The sequence below is a fragment of the Trichosurus vulpecula genome, chromosome 3, assembly GCF_011100635.1.
Source record: "Trichosurus vulpecula isolate mTriVul1 chromosome 3, mTriVul1.pri, whole genome shotgun sequence".
Lineage (NCBI taxonomy): Eukaryota > Metazoa > Chordata > Mammalia > Diprotodontia > Phalangeridae > Trichosurus > Trichosurus vulpecula.
Genome location: NC_050575.1, coordinates 1808071 through 1829097, shown reverse-complemented (window position 1 = coordinate 1829097; position 21027 = coordinate 1808071). Strand labels below are relative to the sequence as shown.

General features: G+C 43.2%; 1 protein-coding gene across 3 annotated transcripts in view; it reads right to left on the bottom strand.

The window, feature by feature from the left end:
- Positions 1-13619, bottom strand: part of SIL1 (SIL1 nucleotide exchange factor) — a 268621-nt gene extending 255002 nt beyond the window's left edge. Inside the window, exon 1 of one of the 3 annotated variants that reach the window (XM_036750497.1) lies at positions 13511-13619. The gene's annotated coding sequence lies outside the window, so the exon portion shown is untranslated. Of the gene's footprint in view, positions 1-12857; positions 12978-13510 lie in introns of those variants that run through there. The other 2 variants (XM_036750495.1, XM_036750496.1) reach the window with 2 other exon arrangements.
- Positions 13620-21027: the final 7408 nt, after the last annotated feature.

Sequence of the window (21027 nt, the reverse complement as noted above, 5' to 3'; positions counted from 1 at the left end):
TTTCTCCAAAGCCATCAGTAACAGCTTTTTAAATGTGCAAGATAGTATGCTGGATCCTATGGGAAATACAAAGATGAGTAAAAGCACAGTCCTTGTCCTCAAGAAGCTTATAGTCAGTCTACAATGACTGGGCTTTATGCTGCATGCAAATAGGAAAACTGAATTTAAATGGGAAAAAAAACCCACAAAACATTAAAGGAAGGCCTCCGTGCAAGGCACTGAGAATATAAAAACAAAAAAGAAATAGTCCCCGATCTCAAGAGACTTACATCAGATTAAGGGGACACCACCTACAAGAATATACAAATAACACAAAAATAATTTCAAGAAAAAAAGTGACAATCACAAAGGAATCAAGAAAGCATCCTTGAACTCCTGGGAGGTACTTAAGCTGGGCTTTGAAAGAAGCTAAGGATTCCACAAAGAGCTAAGGAGGGAACTCCCGACACAAGGAATCACTTGGGCAAAGGCATGAAGGTAGGGGAAAGGACGTCTTATTTAAGGAATAGCTATGTGAATGTTATTGTGTGAAGGGGAATAATGTGAACTAAAGCTGGAAAGGTAAACGGGAGCCAGATTGAAGGAGGCTTTAATTGCCAGTCTAAGGAGTGTCTTATCTAAAAAGAACAATGAAGCCAGTGAAGATTTTTGAAAAGAGGGGAACATGATCAAGAGTGGTGAAGTGGACAGAGTGCTGGGCTGGGATTCAGGATGATCTGAGTTCAAATGAGCCTCAGACACGTAATACCTATGTCACCTGGGGCTAGTCGCTTAATTTGTTTGCCCCAGTTTCCACACCTGTAAAAAGGGGCTAACACTAGCACCTACCTCCCCGAGTTGCTTCGAGGATCAACGGAGAGAATAAATGTAAAGCACTCAGCATAGTGCCTGGCACCCAGTAGGTACTATGTAGATCTACATAAATAAATCACTATTGTTACAGTTTTTCATCATCTGTGTTTTGGATATCTAGGTGGCAGTTCTATGAAGGAAAGGTTGGAGAAGAGAGCAGAGGCAAGGATACCAATTAGGAGGCCACCAGGGAGAGGAAGTGTGAGTGTAGGGAGAAGGGTGCAAACACAATAGATGTTGTGGAGGGAGATTCAGTGACATTTGGCAAGTGACTGGGCATGGGAATTGAAAGAGAGAGAAAAGTCAAGGATGAATCCAACATTAAGAACCTTGGTTACTTCTAAGATGCTGAGGCCACTTTCCCAACCTCCCGGACCCTCAGACTCCCAATCTAAGAGTCATCTTGGATTCCTGTCTCTCACCGCCCCCATAGCCAAGCTCTTACCAAGGCCTGCCAATTTCACCTTCGCAACGTCTCTCCTACGGTCGCTTCTCTTCTCTGACACAGCCACCACTCCAGCACAGGCCTTCACCACCATCTGCCTTGCTCCTCCTAAAATTGGACTAAGAATCCCTTGGAGATAAGGCCTATGTCTTATTTTGTATTTCACGCTGAACACACAGTAAACTCTCGGTGAGTACTTGTTGGTTGGATGACTGATGAACATTCCAGGATAAGCTAAAGTTCATTTTTTTAAGTTACAAAGAGATTTTTGAAAGAAACCAAAAGAGTAAACAAGAATGTGGGGGCTACACTGACTTCCCATACACTTTATCGGAACCTAGTAACAGGCAAACAGACATACCAGTTTGAAACCTCCCTTTCTATTCATTAAAGTAGATCCACAAGGATAATTATTTGCTAACAAGGGTAACCTAGTCTGAGTTACATACGTAAAAGTAATAACTGAATTTCTTTCATTTTCCACCAATTCATATTGGCCTTCCTCTAAATCAGCAAGGTTTTATTTCATTTGCTTTGTTCAGAGAACCGTCTGCCTTACGGGAAGAGGACTAAGATTTTTTGTTTTTAAACACTCAATTTGGGGTCTCTGGCCCCTGCAGTACATGGAACTACTTCTACATTTTAAAAGGGAATCATGAAACTATTTCAGGGACAAAATCAGGGTCAGCGTATTTAACTTCACCTTCCTGACTTTGTACAAGGACTAGACATGAGTACACAAATCAGAAAGAGGGCATGACAGAGTTCAGAGTTCCCTTAACAAGCTAATTGCTTTGAATTTGGCTGAAGAGAGGAAGGCAAATTACATGGGCCATGCCTGTGATCACAGTGCCACTAGGAAGTATCTGTGCCGTTATTCTTCCAAAATCTATGACCCTTCTCCCAAAGATGGGGTTTAGGAACTCTTCTCACTTATCTAGCTAGAGAAAAACCTGTAAAAATAGCAACGAAGCCATATGGGGAAAAAGAGATTAAGGAATCACAAGGGATTCTTGAAACTTGCAACTTTCTTCCCCTCATTTCCGGTGTTTTACTCTGTTAATACATACCAAATGAAAGAGATGACACAGCAAGCACCAGTCCAATGCAGGTTGGCACCAAACTCGGTCTAAGGTAAGGTGTTCCAAGTCAGGTTAATTACATGTACCTCTCTTGCTGATTTTTTGTGTGTGAAATTAGATACTTGCTTTTAGGGCGTTCGATGATGACCACTGCTCTATCCACTCAGGTATTCTACTTAAAGCATGGTCCAGGTCTTGGGGCTTAAGGGAGTAAGAGGAGAAAAATGGAGGCAATGAGGGCTATTACTCCTTTATGTACCAAGGGGATTTCAGGCCATCTCCCCTGAGTTTAGAAGAATAGGCTTTCAACTTCAGCAGGAGTAATGCAAGCTAGATAACAAGAATTTCTCCCAGTGAGACCTGTGAAACAGTGGGACAAAAGCCCAAGGCTGCTGGTGACTTCTTTCCTAAACATCTCTAGTAACAGTAATACCAATCACAACCACTACTATCTGTAGAGTGCTTTTTAGCTATCAAAGTGCTTTCACAGCCATATCTCATTTTCTTTCACAGCTTGTTTTTCTTCGAAGTAGAAATCACAAGGTCCACACAGATTAAGTAATTTGCTCCAGGTCAGAGAGCCAGTTAGTTAGTCAGTGGCAGAGCTGAGGGCCTAGAACCCAGTTCTCCTGACTCCTGAGTCCAATGATTCTTCCAATGTACCAGATTGCCATCCTCTATTTCTGATGAGGTAGTCCTGTCAGAATGAGACTTGTGATCCTTCTTAGCCTAAGGATTCTATAGTTAGATTTCAGTGGAGGAATCAAGGATCCAAACAGTCCCTTAAACACCTAACTCTGGGAAGGGAGTGGGGGGTGCAGAGAGAGAGGGTTTACTGTTCAGAATATTTAAGGTATTTATTAGCTCCTTAAAAGCTTTTATTGATTTCTATCTAGCCACTGGATTTAAACTGTAAACTAACAATGTTTTCTACTTTGATTATCCCCAGTTATGTTGTTTCAATGGAACAGAAACTTGCTTATTTTGGAGCTCTGGGGGCTATAGTCCCTGTCGGAGTTTCCTGGAAATAAAATGTGTATGCCTCTTAAGCTAAACAAAGTCAGAAATAAACAAATTCTACAGAGGCACGTTTAAAAAAGACCAAACTTAGACATTCAGCTTGTACAATGGAACCTCCCAGGCCTTCCTCCCTAGGTTTCCAGCTTGCACAATGGAACCTCCCAGGTCCTCCTCCCTAGGTTTCCAAGGCTCCTCCCCCAGCTTCTAAGCTGGCTACAGAGGCAGCTTTGCAGACAGGCTACTTCCAGAAGAGGAGGTAGATAGATGGGTGGTGAATTCACTGATGAAGAAAATTTGCTGGGAAAGATGATGTTTCATTGCATTCAATGATAAGAAGTACCAAAAAATGCATAATCAGAGACTCCAACTGTGCCGGGATCCACAACAGTGACATAGCTAGGGGCCTCTTTAACCTGCTCTCAGAGCAGCACAAAGAATTCCTAACCCTCCTGGTTTCTCTGTGGGTGGAAAATGCAGAGTGGGCTAAGCAACAGATTCAATACCCAGAGATATAAAAGTCTGAACTGCAGGATACCAGGCCTTACCTAGTTGATTCAGTTATGAAAGGAGAAATCCAAAAGGACTGGGAAGCAAGCAAAGGATAAACAACTCCAGCTTTTCCTGGGCCCATGGGGGTGGTCACCATGCGGTCATTCACTCATTCACTAAGCATGTATTAAGCACCTGCTTAAAAAAGACACTGTACTACATGATCCCTACCCCCTTATACAATGTCTTTCCTTATTTTTCCAACAGCATTAGAGTCCAAAGATGTTAAATTCATTTTAAAAGGACATCAAAGGAAAAGATTAACATTATATTCTGTTTTAGGCAGAAGTTTGCCAGAAATAATTTTATTTATTTTAACATTAATCTAATATTTAAGCATTTCTAGCTTGGAAAGATATCTCAATTGACTTAGGTTATCTTATGCCTTCCCCAACCAGGGACAACTTGAAGTTACATTTACTGGAATACTGAACAATGAAAAGTATTATATTAAAAATAATTTGGGAGTTAATGTTCTAAAACAATAGTCACAGTTTAGTTCTGTGGACTGACGAGGAACTCCTCCCCGTAATCTAAAGATGCCTCAATCATTTCTCAATGGAGAACGGCTGGTTCATAGTACCAAGGACTTCAGATACCGGACAAAGAGGAGAATGCCCTAAATTGGGTCCTGGAGAAGGCAAAAATCTAAAAAGGCAAAGAATTCTTAGTTCAACGTTTCGGTAATTCATTTACCTAAATAAGGCCTGTTGACCTACCTCACTTCCAGAGTTTTATTGGAAAGGTTTTAAATATTTTCCAAAGGGGGAACCACAAATTGTTCTCTACATTAGCAGAAACACTGTATCAACAGGTCTAACTAGAAACACTAATAAAACACACTTCTAAAGAACTTGAAGTACGCCATTTTTAGTTTTGCATCATCTGAGAATAACAATAGTCAGTCAACTAGCATTTCCTAAGAGCCTACTATGCACCTACTATGTACCGAGAATACAAAGAAGGCCACACACCAAACCCAGTCCCTGCTCTCCAGGAACTCACAGTCTAACGGAGGAGGTAACATGCAAAAAGCTATGCACAAACTAGATAAATGCAGGGCAAACTAGGGAAAATCTCAGAGAGAAGATTAAGGAGGGCTAGGAAAGGCTTCTTGAGAAAGACAAGATTTTGAGAAAATATAAAGAAGCCCCTAGGGAAGCCAGGAGACAGAGGGGACAAGAGGGAAAAGGAGTAAAGGACCAGCCAGTGAGGACCCCATGGCAACAACAAGAGGCCAGTGTCAACAGACTGGTGGGGTAAATGGAGGAGTGTACGGTATGAGTGAAAAGGCAGAAAGGGGCCAAGTTATGAAGGGCTATGAAAGTCAACCAGAGGACTTTGTATTTGATCCTGGAGGTACAAGTACCCCAGGGGCAACTGGACTTTATTAAATAGGGGACTGATATGGTCACACTTACATTTTAGGAAGTAAAGGATGAACTGGAGTGGGGAAATACCTGAGTCAAGGAGACCAGCCAGAATGCACCAAGGTGGTCACAGTGTCAGAAGAGAGAAGGGTTTGTCCAAGAGAATACATACAAAAGATGTTACGAAGGTATAAGTGACAGGACCTGACACATGATTAGACGTGGTGGTGAAAGAGTGAGGAGTACAAGATGACACTAAGAGTGCCGATCTGTATAACTTCGAGTATTCAGGAATATACTTTACAGTACTTGGGAAGTTTGGAGGAAAAAATAATGAGTTTAAGGTATCTATGGCCATCCAGTGTGAGATGTCTGAAAGGTGCTGGAGATGCAAGACGGGAAGAAGAGAGTGTATCCGAGAGTCATCTCCACAGAGATGATCATTAAAACCTTAGGATTACTGAACCCTAGCAAGTGGGAGGAAAGAAGACGACCCAGGATGGAGCCTTAGGAAATCCCCAAGGTGAAGAGCTAGCAAAAGAGACATAGAAGGAGCAGGCAGGCAAGTAGGAGGAGAACCAGGAGAGAACAGTGTCACAAAATACTAGAGAGACGAGAGAAGAGGGTGACTGACAATGTCAAAGACTGCAGAAAGGCCAAAAAGGATGAGGACTGAGAAAAAGTTGAATAGTGAGGTTGAAGGCTAACTACAGAGAATTTAGAAGCTGTTAATAAACATGCATTAAACACCTACTATGTGCCAGGTACTGTGTTAAAAGCTAGGGATACAAAGAAAGGTAAAAGCCAGATCTTGATCAAGAAAACTCACAGTCTAAGGGCAGAGACAACGTCTAAATGACTCCATAAAAACAAGACATATACAAGAAAATTTGGAAATAATCAAGAGGGAAGACATTAAATTAAAGGGCAAACAAGAAAGGCTTCCTGTAGAAGAAAGACTTTAGAAGAAGCCAGGGAAGTAGGGAGGCCCTGATCAAGAGGGAGTGCATTCTAGCCGTGGGGAACAACCAACAAAAATGCCCAGAAACTGAGTGCATTGCTTGAGGAAAGAAACAGCAGAGAGGCCTGCATCACAGGTTCTCACAGTACTAGAAAGTACTAGAGGCAGCTAGGTGGCACAAGGGATAGAGGATTGGGCCTAGAGTCAGGAAGACTCATCTTCCTGAGTTCAAATGTGACCTCAAGACACTTACTAGCTATGTGACCTGGGGCAAGTCACTTAACCCTGTTTGCCTCATTTTCCTCATTAGTAAAATGAGCTGGAGAAGGAAATGGCAAACCACTCCAGTATCTTTGCCAAGAAAACCCCAAATGTGGTCACGAAGAGTCAAACATGACTGAAACGACTGAACGATAACAACTGTAAGAAGACTAGGAGCGGAATGGCAAGTTATAAAGAGCTTTGAACACCAAAGAGTGGATTCTATATGGTGACAGAGAGTAACTGGAAGTTTATTAAGCCAGGGTCAGAACTGTGCTTTAGAAAGATCACTTTAACAGCTGACTGGAGATGGCTCGGAGGAGGGAGGCATCTGTAATAGGGAAACCAACCAGTTGGCTATCGCCATAGTATTCCAAGAGTGATGTGATGAGGGCCTACAACAGGGTAGTGGGTGTATCAGAAAAGGGTTAGGGAAGGTTGGATGTCACCAGATTGAATATGGGGGGAGGGGGGAGTGAGAGTGAAACGCTAAGGATAATACTTAGGTTGTGAGCCTGAGAGACTAAGAGGATGGTGGTGCCTTCAACAATAATAGTTAAGTATGAAAGGAGAGAGATTTGGGGGAAAAGAGGAGTTCAATTTTAGACATGCTGAGTTTAAGATGTCTATGGGACATCAATTTGAGATGTTCAACAGGCAGCTGGAGCCATAAGATTGGAAGTAGGCAGGGAGGCCGGAGCTGGATGATTCAATCTGAAAACCATGAGCACAGAGACAATAATTAAATCACCAAATGAAACCGCATCTAGAGAAGGCTCAGGACAGAGACTTGGGACACCCATGGTGATCAAGCATGATGTGAATATGAGCAGTCAGATACTTAGGAGAACCTGGAGAGAAAGCATCATGAAAACCTAAAGAGAAAAGAGCATCACGGAGAAGAGGGTGATCAAAGGCTGCAGAGAAGTCAAGGAGAACGAGGACTGAGAAAAGGCCACAGTGTAGGCACATAAAAGGGAGGAGAAATATAAGACAACAGCTAGCAGGGGAAGATGCGAGTGACGGTTTTCTGAAGGTGGAGAAACATGGGTATGTTTGTAGGCAAGAGGGAAATAGCCAGTAGACAGCTAACAACCGAAAATTAGAAAAAGAGTAGGGATGATAGAAGGGGTAATCTGCTGGAAAAGATGGGATGGAATAGGATCACCTGTGCATTTAAAAGGGTTAGACTTGACAAGGAAAGAGGCCATTTCTTCATGTGAAGCAGAAGTGGAGGAGATAGGAGAGGAAGGTGTCTGAATGATGGAAGATGAGGAAAAGGGGAGAGAAGGAAGTGCTCAGTGAGCGGCTTCCATTCTCAGCTTACTTGAATTGCTTGGAAATTTGAGAAAAATGAAAAGATTGGGAAAATCTACTGGGGTTGTAAGGGGCTTGTAAATCAACTAGAGATCTATAAAAAGACTATTTTGCCTCCATTGAGGATCTAGTTAGGATTATGTAACATATACTCGTAGCAGTCCCAGTCATTACTGATTCATGATTTTCTCCAGCTTTGTTCAATAGTAAAGGAGTAGGGGCAAAGGAAAGGGATGGCGAAGATAATCCAAAATGGAGTTTAGAAAGGCAAGATCTTTTTTATGGGATAATGTGACCTGGGGCTGGAGGGAAGAGAATAGTATAAAGTGGGTACCAGTAAGTCAGGATCTGGAAGAGAGTGCAGGGGTGATGGCCTAGGAAAGAACTGAGAGAGAGACTGGAGGTCTCAATGAGGAAGTAGTAAGGCAAAGGAAGAGGTGCAAAGGCAACACACTACGATTTTAAAAAAGCAATCTTCGAGTTCACAACCATGGATGTGGAACACTTGTGAGTGATAGCAAGATTAAGGTCAGTCCATCTCTATGTGAAGCTGTGGTAAGGGTGGGGAAATAAGTGATGTGCTAAGGAACTGAGGGACTAAGGAATTTGAGGAAGTATCAGTATGTATGTTGAAGACTGTGAGGAAGGTATTGAATTCATCAGAGAAAGAGAATGTCCTAGAAGTCAGCAGACATGCTGTCAGAATCTTGACTGGGTGATAAATACGGACTAAATGAACCTCAAAGAACCTTGTTACTGAATGGTGGTAGAGACAGAGCCTGGAAGTAGCAAAGTTCAACGAAGTATTTCAACTCCCTAACTAGGTCCCTTACCTGGGAGAAAGAAGGAAATCAGCATTTATTAAAGCACTTATTTAGTACCTACTGTCTCCCAGATACTGTGCCAAACACTACAAATATTATCTCACTTGACCCTCATAACAATCCTGGGAGGTCAGGGCTATTATTAGCCCCATTTTACATACGAGAAAACTGAGGCAAAGAGGTTGACTTGCCCAGGGTCACACTAGTGTCTGAAGTATTGAAGTGAGGGCTTCCTGGCTCCAGGCCCAAGGCCTATCCATTGTGCCACCTACTGCCTCTAGTGCAATAAACTTGTTTCTAGGTGCACAGACCTTGGAGCTCCTCTAATGTTCATTTCTTCCTTTTCACTGACCCCCTTGACCATATGTTACTGAAGGATTTTTTCCCTCCTGCCTCCAATTCATTCTATGGAGTGCAGCTCTCCCTCCCTCCAACAGTTTGGAGGCTTGTCTTTGTGAGGTAATTTTAGTCTCTTGTACTAAGGATAACTAATCCCTCCCCTTAGTCTGTGTTAAAACGGGGGTGAGGAGAAAGGAGAGGAACACTGAAGATGCTCATAGTTTCCGTCGGTAGTGAGCTATGTAGTTTAACTTCTTTATACAGTCTAAAGCGATGTTTCTTAAACTACGCTGCAAGGAACCTGAAACACCTCAAGTTTGTTTTAAATTAACCTTATGCTTTTGTTAAGAGGCATGAAAAATTACCATAGAGGATTTTACTATAAGGGTTCTGATAGTTCTGTCTAAAATAAAGGGTTCCACCACTACGGAAAAGTATAGAAACCACTGCTTTAAAGCAGTTGTTCTTAATCTGGGATGCGCTCTGCAATCCAACCAAACTGGCCTTCTGTTTCTCCATCTCATCACCTGTCTCCACGCTTTTACACTGCCCAGCCCTCATGTCTGGAATCAACTCCTTCCTAAGATACATAATCCCTCTCATCTTTTATGATGCAGCTTAAGTACCACCTTCAACATGAAGTCTTTCCTAATCCCAAGAGTTGGTGCTTCCCTCTCAAATTACCTTGATGTCATCCACTTCCATGGATTTAATTACCATCTCTCTGCTGCTGATTCTCAAAACTACTTATCCGGTCCACTCCATCTCAGTCCCAACCCTCTTCATTCTACTGCCCAGCCTCTTAATTATTCCCTATTTATCCTGTACCACGTGGAGCGTGTTTGTATACATATATTTGTTTGCTGTCTCCCCCATTAGACTGTGCTTAGCAGGTGCTTCATATTTATTGAACTAACCTGTACAAACTTGTATTTATTTTCTATTTCTGCTGCATATATTTTATATTGCATATTTGCATTTGCATATTAGTTCACTGCATATGTGGATTTGGTTCTTTGTACTTCTACCCCTACCACCTAGCCCAGTGCCTGGCACACAGTAGGAACTTAATATTTGCTGAGTGAATGACGGAACTATGTTGAAATATTGTGTAATATCCTTTTTAATATCTCCAGTGGAGGTAAATCTTGATCCTTTGAGAATGGATTTGATCTCTGGAAACTGGGAAAAGTTAATCTCAGAATCATAGTCAACTACATCCTCTCCCTCACCCCTCATCTTAGTTTCCGAGCTTGCTGAATCTACTTACAGCATCTTGCATCTTTTCCCTTTTTCCATTCACAAGGCCACCACCCTAGTTCAGCTCCTCATCACCTTTAACTTGGATTATTGCAAAAACCTCCTAATTGGACTACTGACAGCTAGTCTTTCTCCTCTCCCATCTAGCCTCCACAGAGCTGCCATGTTAAAATAGTCTTTCTAAAGCACAATTCCAACCATATCACTCCTCTGCTCAACAGTCTTCAATGACTCCCCATTGTACTTAAGAGAAAATACAAACTCCTCATCTTGGAATTTAAAGCCCTTCATGATCTAGTTCTAGCCTAACCTGCCAGGTTTATTTCACATTATCCTTAACAAACTCTCCATTCCAAAGTGACTTACTTGCCTGAGTTTCCCAAAACTCAGCACTCCACCTCCAGGCTCCGTGCCTTTAACACTGTCCTTAATATGTGCAATGTATTCATCTCAATGTCCTAGACTCCTTAACTTCTTTCAAGGATCAGCTCCCATGTCACCTCCCTCAGGAAGCCTTCCTTGATCCTCTCAGTTGTTAGGCTGCCATAGGCAGCCTCCAATAATCATTGGTGTCACATGTTGCATCCCCCTTCCCCAAAACAAGTTCCTTGAGGAGGATAATAGAATTCTATGTCATTTTGTCTTTCTATCTCCAGGGCCTGTAGGTAGAACTGGGGAATACATTTTTTGGTCAAAAACTTGGTATAAATGAATAAAATACTACAGCTATTTTTATTTTCTTGCTCAAATTGGCCCCAAAGGCAATTCTGAAAGAGTACAAAAAATATTTTAAACAGCATTTCTGGAATAGAATGCAATCTCCAAAAGAGGCTATGAAAGATAATAATTACTAAAAGATACTTAATACTGCATTTGTTAAAAATTTATCTCATCGGGGCAGCTAGGTGGCACAGTGAGTAGAGCACTGGCCCTGGAGTCAGGAGGACCTGAGTTCAAATCCGGCCTCAGACGCTTGACACACATACTAGCTGTGTGACCTTGGGCAAGTCACTTAACCCCAATTGCCCTGCCAAAAAACAACAAACAAAAAATTTATCTCATTACTTTTTAATAACTTTTCTTCCTCTTTCTTCCCTGATCCAAGAAAAATATAAGTAACAAAGCTTTCCATCACTGAGAAATACATAAGGAGACTTAGGAAAGGTTGGAAACTAAGCATCACATGACTGGGTTTTGCTGATATTTATGTCTGCCTTCATTACATATTCATCTGCCCGCCTTAAAACAGGGAAATGATTCTTTCCCTTAACCCCACCATGGTTCTCAAATTTTTTGATCTTGGGACCCCTTTATGCCCTTAAAAATCGAAGATTCCAAAGAGCTTCTGTTTACATGGGTTATCCCTACTAATATTTACCCTATCAGAAATTAAAACTAATAAATTTTTAAATATTTATTCATTTAAAAATAACATATCCACTACAAAATCATATGAATAACATTTAATGAAAAATAACCACATTTTCTGAAACAAGAATTAGAAGACTGTCATTGTTTTACAAGGTTTGGAAATCTCTTTTAAGGTCTGGCCTAACAGAAAACAGCTGAATCATCCTGCTTCTGCATTCAGTCTCCTGCAATATGTTGTTTTGGTTGAAGCATATAAAGAAAATGCAGCCTCATACAGCTGGAAAAGGGTAGAGTATTTTAACAGCCTTTTCAGATAACCATGGACATTCTTTGATACTATCATGGACAAGTGGTAGTTTCTTTAAGGTTAGCTGCAATGTGGAACCTGGAAAACTCCACTGTATACACAAGAGAATAGGAATGGTTAAATAACATCTTAGTATAATTATGAAAATAGTTTTGACCTGTCAAGTCACCTGAAAGGTCTCATGGGCTCCTAAAGGCCTGAGGACTATACTTTGGGACTGATGTTTTAACCTATGACAAAAATAGCATGAAAGCAGAAAAGTCCTTACAGGTCATCTGGTGGAACCTCTTCATTTACTAGGGCCCAAAAACCATAAATGGCTTGCCTAAAAAGACACAGATTATCAAATTACAGGGGCAAGATGTTAAAACAGATCCTCTAACTTTACAATTATCAAATTCTTAAGAGAGAGTCCATGTTGAAAACATGTCAGTCATCTACAGAAACAGATCCATGGCAGCATTTACCATGTGGCCCCTAAGTTCCTTGACCTCTCAGGCTCAACGTCCTCACCTATAAAATGACCGTTAATAAGAACAACAGAGATCACATATAGAAAGCACTCAGCCAACGTTAAAGAGCCATAACTAGGGCTAGCAGCGGGCCTCTTAACAGCTCTGACCCCAAGATCCTGCTAAAATCTTAGAGACACTGAAGGGGTGAGTGGATGTAAGGGACAGTGGCCTGAAGCTGAGTTCCCATCTGGCCTGAGCCTTCCCAGCCGTGTGGCCCCGGGCAAATGATTTAACCTGGTAGCGCCTTAGCTTCCTTCCCTGTAACACGGCAAATCCGCGAGGTCATACTGGTTAAATGCTTTGCAGACGTTAATGAGGCCTACAAATGCCTCATCTTGATAGACCAGGGGAACGAGCACTCCAAAGGACGACAATCCCACGCACCCTTTTCACCGTCGAAAAGACCATTCACGGTTACACAGAGACGCCCGAGCTAAGGGGCGGCCTTCCCTGGCCCCGCACTAAGAGGCCGTTTCCCCTCAAGGTCTGACCCGCTCCCTGCTCCAGGGGATGCCTGTGCTCTGTGAGTGGGTTTGCTGGGTTTGTCGGCACTGAGGCAGGACACCCGTTAGAAATGAAACAGGTCCGGACGCTTACAAGCATCCCCTCCCCCTCCCAAAAATGGATACAGAGGTGGATGCCCACGAGATGCAGGGCAGCAGCTTCCCGTTGGGCCTGGACCTCACTTCCACCCCACGTCCTCCCCACGCCCGGCTCCGGGGAAGCCCTGTCCCGGTGGCCAGCCTGGAGGGCGACAGGCACGGAGAGGGAAATGAAGAGGAAACGGCCGAGTCCCGGGGCTCAGTAGCTTGGACAGAACTGATGGGGGCGGGGAGGACAGGGTCGCCCGTGGGAGGGGTCGGGGGAGGGGGGAAGGGAGAGGTGGGGCCTTGTACGGAAGTGCGATCGGTGAGGGCCACCCACTACAAGGGAGGCGCGGGGGGCTGCGGGCAGTGATGGAGAGGCCGCCGGTGGCAGCGCCGACAAGGCCCCGTGAGCCACGGCCGGCGCCCCGCTCCGAAACTCAACACCCCTACCTTCGATTTCCCTCCCAGTAGCAAATAGAGAAGACCTGCGCAGCCCCCAGAATTCCCGGCGCCCGCGTCAGCCACCAGCGTCCCTTCCCGTGCGCAGGCGCAGACCAGCAAGCCTCCCCTCTTCCCGCGCGTGAATATTGCGTCACCAACCGAACTCCCCAATCGCAGGCTGCCAGGACTCGGCGGTAGTAGCTCCGCCCCCAACAGTTTCCCCTAGACCGGAGCTGGCATGATTCATCCTCCATCGCTGAGGCCCCGCCCCTTCTTTGCACGCCTAGATTACTGCACGACTCCCTCCGCCGACAAAGATGTCATTTTCAATATGTCAATTTCTGTATCCTCCGCCGGGTCGCGAGGAGTCAAAAAGTCCTCTCCAGCTGAACCTAGGCACTGAGCAAATAGATGTGCTCCTGCCGTGTGTCGATAAGCTGGGGAGACCGGAGTAAAAAAAAGGAATTCTCTCCCCTTCTCCTACTGGAAACCTGTATAATGATAGTCAACAAGCATTTATTAATCGCATACTATGGTCCAGGCATTGTAACAGTGCTATTACGCACTTAGCCATCTAAAGTTTGAAAAGACCTTTACAGATATTGTCTCATTTGAGCCGCACAACAACCCTAGAAGATAGATATCACCATCATCTTCATCATCGTCGTCAGACTCGCATTTCACGTATGAGGGAAAGTGTCACATTTCTAGGAAGTGTCTCAGGCTGGATTTGAACTCAGCCCTTTCAGATTCCCTGTCCAGCTCTCCGTCGGATTAAAAAAAAAAATTCCTCCCTCCCTTCCCCCTTTGAAAACATAATCACAGCGGGCCTTTAGATGTTTTGTGTTTGCCGAACATTTTACTTACATCAACACATATGAAATATGATTACTTGTTTCTCATCTGTACTGTTGGAAAGGTAGATAATTTAAAGTCTATAATCCCCAAATGACATCCAATTGCAACTGATAAACATAAACCAGGGATATTTTTGCTTTCTGATTTTTTTTGGTTTGTAATCATTTTTAAAGATGTTGGCGAGAAACGTACAGAGGTTGGGCATTTGGATTCTAGAGACAGGAATACCAGCATATGAATCTTGCTTTTGATACAAAGTTTCTAAACCTGTGGTTTCCTTACACATAAAAAGGGGCCTTAACGATAACTGTAGTGAATTTTTTTTCTTTTGAAAACTTTAAAGAACTGTGTAAATGTCAGTTATTTTAAACGAATTTGCAAACTCTGAGGGTAAAAGGTTAAAGTGGAAGGAGACAAGGATGACTGATCATAACCCATTCCAGATCATGAAGAGTTGGACGTAGGGTATAGATAGAACACATCCCTATTGAAGGCATAACCATACAATGGGGAAGATAGCCTTCTGACTGGGGGGAGTCAGTGTGGGAGGGAAGAAAGCAAGCATTTGTTAAACACCTGCCACATGCTAGAAGTTATGGGTTGTTCAAGGAAGACTGGCCCTTCCAGTGTGAGGGCTTACTGAGCATCCACCTTTGGTGTCCACCTGGCACTCAGCTCTCGCTTACGCCTCCCAGAAGGTGTAACATGCACAGTGGCCACACCCTGGTAAATCTCAGCAAAAGGGCTAAGCCAGGTTGAGGGTAAGCTACAGGCCTCAAACCTGTCAGCTAATTGGTGGGTGCCTACCCCAAGCATGTGAAGACTTCCCCCAGTGGGTTGTGTGCATGAGAACAATTTTTTCCAACGGCCATGAAGGCAGCTAAAGCAGGCGCTGTGGAGCGCTTAGAGCCTGGTCAGGCATGAAAGACTCCAAGGTCATGCGGCCATCACCAGTCATCTTGACTGTTGTCTCGCCACTACACTTCTATGACTCTGGAAGAGAGAGTGAGGCTGAAGACTTTGTGCAACTCTGCCTCCCTGGCACCCAATTCACGTGCAAGACATTACCCTGTGATGTCATAGGTCCTCTTCAAACACGAAGGACAAACAACAGCAACAGCCATGTGCCAGGCATGCGCTAAATGCTTTACCAATATTATCTCATTTGGTCCTCACAATGGTCCTCTGTTCTGATACATCAATAGACTATAAAACGTATGAGCAAATAGTTGTGGAGGCAGACTATGCATTAATCCATCCCATAAACAGGGCTAGGCTTGGGCACTAAGGTGGGCACATGGGCTAGCTAGCAGGGGGAAGGGCTGGGGCTACAACCAGTGAGTCCTGGAAAGCTTCAATTTGGTCAGCAGAAAGCTAGCAAAGATGCTAAACGGTCAAAAAAATGATTTGAGGGACAGTGGAAAGACAATTTGTTATTTACTGATGTAGAGTTGAGAACTAGTTCCACCATTTTGAAAAACACTTTGAAATATTCAAGAAAAATGAAAAGACATATCTTCTCTTGGTCAGCATTAGAATTAACTGTTATGGGGAATATACTTTAGAAGGGCATTTATTGAGAGGTTCTGTTGTTTCTGTAGCATCTGGAGGTATATCACAACTTACACAGTGAGCCCAAAGACAAAATCACCCCAGGTTCAAGGGAGACTACATTCACTTGACACCATATCTCATAAGTTCCCACCAATGTGTTTCCCTTTAGTAGTTAGAGATATAATTAGATCAAAAAAATGGCCTCTAATGAAATAGTATAGTAAGGAAAATAATAAAACATTTCCTACACAAATCTGGGGCCTACTCCAATTCAACACATGGAACTTTGGAGAGATGCCTTCCAGCCACAAGTAATTAATGTGTAGGTATGACGTGATGATGAAATCCTTCTGACTGGCTATGGAACTAGCAGAACCCATAAGCCTAGAGGCACGGAACTGTAACTGAGTTTGAACATGAAAAGGACGATGATAATCTCTCACTTTTCTCTCCTTCCAAGCAGTGAGGAAGCAGGAGCCCCTGTGAGCTGGCAGGTGGAGGAGTGGCACCAATCACGTTCACTTCCTGGCCTCCAGGTGAACCTATGCACCAAATTCTTTTTCTTTTTCGTTAATTCTTTATGGGTTGGTTATTGTCCTTCATTCTAGAAGAGGACCAAAATGATATCACAAGTTGCCTTGTGTCCGACTGTGGCTTATCAGAACAATACGAGTTCGAATGGTCTACCACAGGTTGGGCAGAAGTAGTCCATGTGAACATTTGGGGTGGATTCTCTAAATTTGTGCATCGCCTGTTTCTCTTGAGATACTTCAATTCTGCTTCGCTCATAGAGCACTGTACCTTCTCTGATGTGGGCACGCCAGTCTGAGCAGTCCTGTGCCAATGTCTCCCACGTCACACAATCAGTTCCAAAGTTCTTAAGAGAGACCTTTAGAGTGTCCCTGAACGGCTTCTTCTGACCACCATGTGAACACTTGCCCTGTGTGAGTTCTTCATGAAATAGTCTTTTCAGCAAGGTATGTTTGGCATTCGAACAATGTAGCCAGCCCATCAAAAGAATGAAAGAGCCTTCAGAGGTTCACACCCCCCTACCCCAAGCCACTAGAGGAGGTAGCCCATTCCATTGGTGGAGGTGGCAGTGGCTCACTATAAACGAAGTGTCTGAAAATGGAAGTAGCATGCCAGTTACCTGAGGCTTGGGCTTGGGCCCATGGCTTAGGCCAGCTATGAACTAAAAGAAAGTCACCAATTCTAAGAGCCCAAGAGAGAGCTACACCTAAGGGAAATTTCTTCAGGCTTCCATGAAAGGAGAAAAAGATTCCCAGGATCAGAAGCCTTAAGGAACCACTTAGCCTCATAGATTTTCTACATGTATGCCTGCCTGCCTTTGTACGGATTGAGTCCCCTCTCCCCCAGAGATTGAGGAGACTTTTTTACACCAATTGTTCTTCTGATGTCTTCTCAGTAAATCCCAAGTATAACGTTAACTCAACTGGCATTCATTGATTCAACTGGTTCATTTATAATCGGAACCCACTGGATGGGAGTTCAGGAGCTACAGGATTAGAAATTCTAGTCACTCAGTGTCATCCCTAGAACTTTGAGGTCAGCCACCCTCTGCGAACCCCAAACCTTGAGTGTGATTTCCCCAGTGAGTCCAGAGCTACTATTACATCTTCTCTAGAAGCTCAGAGAGGAACAGGAATTTGCTCAAGGTTGTGTAGCTAGCTGATGGCCTGTTCGGTACTAGAACCCAGGTTTCCTGACAGAGATCTTTTCCCTGAATTATAAAGTACCTGTCACAAATTCTGACCTTCAGTTGTCCTGTTCCTAAGGCTCCATTGAATACATCCCACTACTCTGCCTTGACCATATTTTTAAAAAATGCTTTTTTATTATAAACTTAACAATATACAAAAAAGAGAAAAGAGGATTTTACATGAAACTGTGAACCTCTGCTATTTATATTTTGGGTTTTTTTAAGTGTATGTTAATTTTAACATAATGGTATAAAACAGCTCTACCTGGGATCCTTCTGAACTTCCTCCTGCGGCTGTCTATGTATTTTTAAAGTTTTACTACTGCTTTTTTCTTTCTTTTTTGCTCTTTTTGTCACTATCACTGCTCACTAACTCCCCCCACCCTCAGCCCTTCCTTGTAACAAATAAATATACGAAAGCAAAACAAATCAACACATTGGTTACATATGAAAGTGTAGGTCTCATTTTGCCCCTCTAATACATTGTATGTCTGGCAAGAGATACCATGTGAAAGAAAGTTTTTGGTTTTGTCTTTTTTTAATAAATGCCTTCTGTGTAGAGCATTACACTACATAGAAATATGTGTAAGGCACTACATAGAAAGATATGAAATTAAAATAGTGCCTACTCCAATAACATAACAATAGGATATTGGGACAAGTTCAAGAACATCTCTCCTATCCCTGAGCAACAATTCCCCTATTCCATGAGCAAGACACTCACTTAACCCAGGGAAGAATCTCCCCAGTTAGCCCTCTCCTAGGGTACAAAGGAACAACAGCGGCCTGTGATGCTCTGCTCTGTGACCTTGCCTCCTGGGTAGAGGCATGCACTGATACATGCTGTTCCCCACTGTGTGGAACAAGTGAAGACCTCTCATGAAAGAGGACAAATTAAATAAATAGAAATAAGTAGGATAGTGAGTCCCATTTCTCTACTTAGATATTTTCCTTTCTGTAAAGCCATTTCTCTACTTAGATGTTTTCCCCTCCATAAGCCAAACTAGTGACCGTAAGGCCCCCGAGGTTAAGAATAGGACACAGGATGCTCACATCCTGTGTATTTACCTAATGGCAAGAGGCCTGAAAGAAAGAAGGGTTGAGGTGAATAAGTCAGCAACCATAAAATCCTCTGAGGACACAGGATGCTCACCCCCTGTGTATTGACCACAGGATAAGGGACCCTCAGCTCAGCAGAAAAATGGATGAAAAGCCGGAAAGCCAGGTGCAATGTAGACGTGCAAGACCAGTTAGGTATAAGAATAATGGGAGACAAGGTGTAAGGGTGCTGGGGATATCCGTCACAGATGTATGGGTAATGGGAAAGTCTAGTTTGCCACAGATGTGAAGATGAGGTAACCAACAACTGGCTTCTGCCTGTCACAGACAACCAAACCATTTGTTCATTGTCATTGTCATTAAGATAGATTTATCACTTCAGATTGATGGGAGAATGGGATAAGAATGGTGGGAAGGTTTATGTCCCTCACCTGCTTGTCAAAAATAACCATACTATTTGTTCCTTGCCATTGTCCCTGGGATAGATTTATCATGTCCAGATTGTACCCTCAAAGCTTACATCTGCAAGCTGAGAGGAAGGAGGTTGGGAGGGGAAACTGCGGTTAGGGACCTATAGAAACACCCCAATTCTCTGTGTCCAGCGTCCTCTGACACTGAGACGACCCCCAGTCCTTTTGGTGCCTGGAGTTGCCCTTTCCCGCAGGATCGTAATAAATTTTCCTTTCTACTTTCACCTTGAGATGCCTCTGTTTTTAATTCTTGGATTCGTAAATCCATACCACACACCGCTCTCCTAATCTACAGTCATAACTGAGAGCTACCTTCTCTCTTGGCCCTCCATCTCCTGCTAGTAGAGCTTTTAAAGCCCCAAGTCAGCAAATGTATGTGTAGGGGAGAGGGGGATGTCTCTATGGTCCATTACCCCTGTAGGGGCTGAGGAGAAGCCATAAAGCCTGGAAGCCTGAGGGGATTAAACAAACTGAAAGAGGATGAGAAGAAAGGAGCTCCTGATACTACCTGCTATCAAAGCTACAACCACTAAAACCAAATTAAAATAAGCTCCCTGCCCCAAAGCCCTCATCAGGCAAGTAGATTTATTTGAACAATACAGGCTTCAATTAAAAGTGGGATTGGGTTTCTTCCTCCTTCTCCCTCAAGGATGAAATTGCTTTGTATGAATTAATTTCTACATCAGAAATTGGCTCTCTGTTTAAAGTAATCCAACATTTATTAAGTGCCTACTGGATGCAAGACACTGTAGGAAGTGCTGGGGATCCAAAGACTATTTTTTCAAGGCTTGCTGTAAAGAGCCCTGGATTTGGAGTCTGAGGAACTGGTTCCAGTCTTGGTTCTGCCGTTTTATACATTCGTGACCTTGAACAAGTCACTTGACCTGGTTTCCTAGAATGTATTTAAGAAAAAAAAAAAAAGGTGGGCTAGATGACCTCCTACAATCCTTTCCAGCTCAGAACTTATGATTTTGAGAAGCTGACCTCCTATGACCCTAAGGAGCTTACATGCTAGAAACATGTAAATTCATATTTTCAGGTTTATAACATAAGACAGGTTATAAGCCTGAAATCATGAGTATATGCATGCTTATTCTAAAAAGGAGAGATGATCGAACAACTAAGAGCATCAAGAAAAGCTTCCTGAAGGAGGCGCTACATGGACTGAGCCTTGTTGTTTGAAGAGGTAAAGGTAAGAGGGAGCACATTCTAGGCACAGCAGAGAGCCAGCATATCCAAGAAGGAATGAGGTGGGGGAGAAGGAATATTGAGCTCGAGGAACAGCAATTTGGCCTGTCTGGCTGCAGCATAGAGCACATGAAGGGAAAAAACATGCAACTCGGGATTGTAGTATGGAGCTAGACTGTGAAGTGCTTTAAATACCAAGGGAGTCGGGAAACTTTATAGTATCCTAATGGCAATATGAAGCCACTGAAGGTTATGGGACAGGGAAGAAGCACGCTCAGACCTGGGCTTTTGGAATGTTGTTTCCGTAACTGACAAGGAAGACAGTGGGAGCTGGGGTATCCTTGCTGAGGCTGGGTGAGGCTTACCTTCGATCGCAGGCACATTGATTTCTCTTTTCTACGAAGTCTTGTAGTAAACTGTAACATTCATTTGATAGCTAATTATGTATTCCTTTGAATTAGAGCTAGCCAATTTCTCCTATACTTGGTATGATTGTTCAGTCATGTCTGACTCTTCCTGACCCCATTTTGGGGTGTTTTCTTGGCAAAGATACTGGATCAGTTTGCCACTTCTTTCTCCAGCTCATTTTACAGATAGGGAAACTGAGGCAAACCGGGTTAAGTGACTTGCCCAGCTAGTAAGTGTCTGAGGCTACATTTGAACTCAGGTCTTCCTGA